The sequence below is a fragment of the Sminthopsis crassicaudata genome, chromosome 3, assembly GCF_048593235.1.
Source record: "Sminthopsis crassicaudata isolate SCR6 chromosome 3, ASM4859323v1, whole genome shotgun sequence".
Taxonomy (NCBI): Eukaryota; Metazoa; Chordata; class Mammalia; order Dasyuromorphia; family Dasyuridae; genus Sminthopsis; species Sminthopsis crassicaudata.
Window position 1 is genome coordinate 156548010 of NC_133619.1, and position 3712 is coordinate 156551721.

Consider the following 3712-nt stretch of genomic DNA (forward strand, 5'->3'; position numbering starts at 1 on the left):
ATTCAAGTTTTTGCTTCTTCTTCTCCTTATAGGTTTATGTGCCTCTGGACTTAAAGGGCATTAAGTTCTATATTTAGGGGACATAGACATAATATGAGATAATTGTATCTTAGCTGCCTCCAGAATATTCTACAGATGTACAGCCCTCTGGGTCCTAAATTTATATATTCACATGGAGAGCCAAGGGCCGGGGAGTTAGTGCAATGGACAGTGCTTGGAATCTGTAGTTGAGAAGAAATCTGTCTTCAGATATTTACCATCTATGTGATCCTAGCAAGTCAGGTTACACTTATCTGTCATTTCTTTAAAATAAAAATGAACTGGAGAAGGAAATAACAAACCACTCTAGCATCTTTGCCAAAAAAACTCAATGCAAAAAAGTCCATGCTTGATATGGAATCAGATATGAGTGGAGAATTAGTAACAATAACATGGCAAGTAGGGGAATAAAAGTTTGACTCCTATATTTACCATTTACTTGATATATAATCTTAGGCAAGTTACATAACCTCTCTGTCCCCATCTATTCAAGCAGTCTTGGGACTTGGAGAGATTTTTACAGGATTCAAGCCGGTCAGTAAATGATCAAAGCACAATGTCTTTATTAGGTATCCAAAACAATGAACCCAATGAAAGGCTTAAGGCCTCATGTGAAGAACCTGTGGATAAGGGGAGAGAGAATGGGACAATGGAAGAGGCTTTCAGGACAAAAGAAATCTTCTAGTTATCGGTTGATAGAATGGATCAGAGAGAATCATCTCAGTCATCAGAATGGAAGTTGTCAGGTCGGTTTGTGATGGTCTTCAGGCCACAGCCAGAAGTGGAGGAATACCATACAAAAATGATTCTGTGAGAAGTTTCCCTCTACATTTGGCAGGCCCAAATTCTCCCGGCTCTCTTTACTTCTCTTAGTTAGCAAGAATTAAGCTTTCCCTTTTTGTCACCTCCACACCAGCATAATTCAAATGGCACAGACAATGGCCGGAAGTTTGACAGGAAGGAAATAGATCTTTGATCCTTGCTCATGGATTCTGAATTTCTCCTTTAGTATCATGGGCAGAAAGATGTTAAGCATTGGCTGGCAAATCCTCCTAAAGCTCTTGAAAATGTAAGAGGGAAAGTTTTCAGTCACTTTCCAATCCCCTCTTTTTGAGGGAGTATATTTTCCTCATACTCTTTCCTGTGAACTTACTTGAGACAAAACTTCCTTCCTGATTTTACCCTGGGTCACTTATCTTTGTGAGGAATGATTTCTTTTCAATTTAGCCATCTGTCAAAGAGATTAATGGCCGATGCTGCCACAGAGCTGGTATCCATAGGATTACTGAATCACACTTAGCACAAGGCTTGGCACATAATAGTACTTAATAAATATCTGTCAATTTATTGGTTTTGCTGCCCAGAGAAACCTTGGTCAAAGCATTTTCTCTGATCTGGGATGTTTTTATATCAATAAATTTTTTCTCTCTTTGAATATAAATTCCTTATTCATTTATGCTGTCATGAGAACTGCTTTAAATACATGGTATATTTGTCCACTTCTTTAATGTTGGATTTAAACACTAGTATATACAGTTAACCGTGATTTTAATTACATAAAATAAACTTAGGCAAAAAAATCTTTAGTGATCCATGTTTTTTAGAGCCAATGAGCTATTCTTTCTTCCTGTGAATTGTGAAAAATGGAGAAAGAAAAGAGAGGCTGGCCTCTGAGCTGGAATAAAACAGTTAACTGATAAATATCTATCATATCTATTTTGGATCACCACTCATTTTTCCAACCTGATTCTTACTTAGAACTGCATATATCCACTGGATTCTGCTCTTGCCTCCCTCATCACAAGGTTGGAAGATTCAATGCTTTCTTTCCCTCTCTACATAATTCTTCACTGGCTAGAAATAGATTACTCAATCAGGGGCACAGAGGAATTCTTATTATAAGGCAAAATTTCTATTTGGTTAGTCTCCTGCAGGATTTGAAAATACACAATGTCTACAGTATAATAGCATAGAAATTCTTGAGAAAATTCAAAAATAAATACCTTAGAAGTTTTAATTCCATGTGGAGCACAAAGACAAAAGAACTGAGTAAGTATAAAATATGAATCAAAGATAAAAGTTTAGAACAGAGAGGAGACTGAAGAAAGCAAGGTAGGAAAATTATTTTTGTAGAATATTGTGTATAAAGTTTAAAAAATATTAACAAAATTAGTTGAAGAGATAAGGAAGGGGAAATTTTATTTAACTATTTAAGCATTAGGGGGAAACAGAAGAATTACATTATTAGATAAAAGAGGGAAAGGAGGGAATTAGTATATTAAGTAAAATTCCAAAATTGAGGAAAAAATGAAAAATGGCAGGGAGAGGCTTAATGGTGATGATAATAGAACCTGTGAGAAAAAATTGAATTAAAGTAAAAAAAAAAAGAAAAAATACTGTTATTAAAAAAAAAGGAATGGGAGCAAATAAATACTAATCTAGAAAATGTAATATTAGGAACAAATAGAGAAAAGTATAAACCTAACTCTTGTTACTTTAAATGTGAATGAATTTTAAAATCCAATAAAATGAAAGAAACAGATTGGATAAGGAAACAAACTCCCATGATCTACTGCTTATAAGAAACAAACTTTGTATGATATTACTTGGTTTTTTATTATTATTGTTATTAAAGATTTTAATTTTCAAAATATATGAATATATAGTTTTCAACATTTACCCTTGCAAAAAGTTTGTTCCAATTTTTTTTTCTCCCTTCCTTCTTCCTACCCCCTCCCTTAGACATAAATCCAATATATGTTAAATGTTCTTATATACATATTTCCACAATCATCATGATGTATAAAATCAGAACAAAAAAAGAAAAAATGAGGAAGAAAAAAAAAGCAAGCAAACAACAAACAACAAAAAAAGTGAAAATACTATGTTGAATTCCACACTCAATGGTCCGTTCTCTGGGTCCAGATGGTTCTTTCCAGCACAAGACCATTTAAATTAGCCTGAATCACCTCACTGTTGAAAAGAGCCATATTCAACAGAATTGGTCATCATATAATCTTGCTGTTGTCATGTATAATGTTCCCTTGGTTCTACTCACTTCATTTAGCATCAGTTCATGTAAGTTCATCCTGCTGATCATTTATTTTCTTAAAGCTTTTTATTTTTAAAATATATGTACAGATAATTTTCCAACATTGATCCTTAAATAGCCTTGTGTTTCAGATTTTCCCCTCCTTCCCCCCCCATTCCCTCCCCTAGATGGCAAGCAATCCAATATATGTTATACATGTTAAAATATATGTTAAATCCAATATGTGTAAACACATTTACATAATTTCCTTTTGCATAAGAAAAATCAAACCAAAAAGAAAAGAAAATGAGCAAGAAAAGAAAATGCAAGCAAACAACAACAAAAAAGAGTGGGAATGCTATGTTGTGAACCACTCAAGTCCCACAGTCCTCTCTCTAGGTGTAGATGGCTCTCTTCATCACTGAATAATTGGTTTGAATTATCTCATTGTTGGAAAGAGCCATGTCCATCAGATTGATCATTTTACAGTCTTGTTGTTACTGTATACAGTGATCTCCTGGTTTTGCTCACTTCACTCAGCATCAGTTCATGTAAATCTCTCCAGGACTTTCTGAAATCATCCTGCTGGTCGTTTCTTTCAGAACAATAATATTCTATTACATTCATATACCACAATTTACT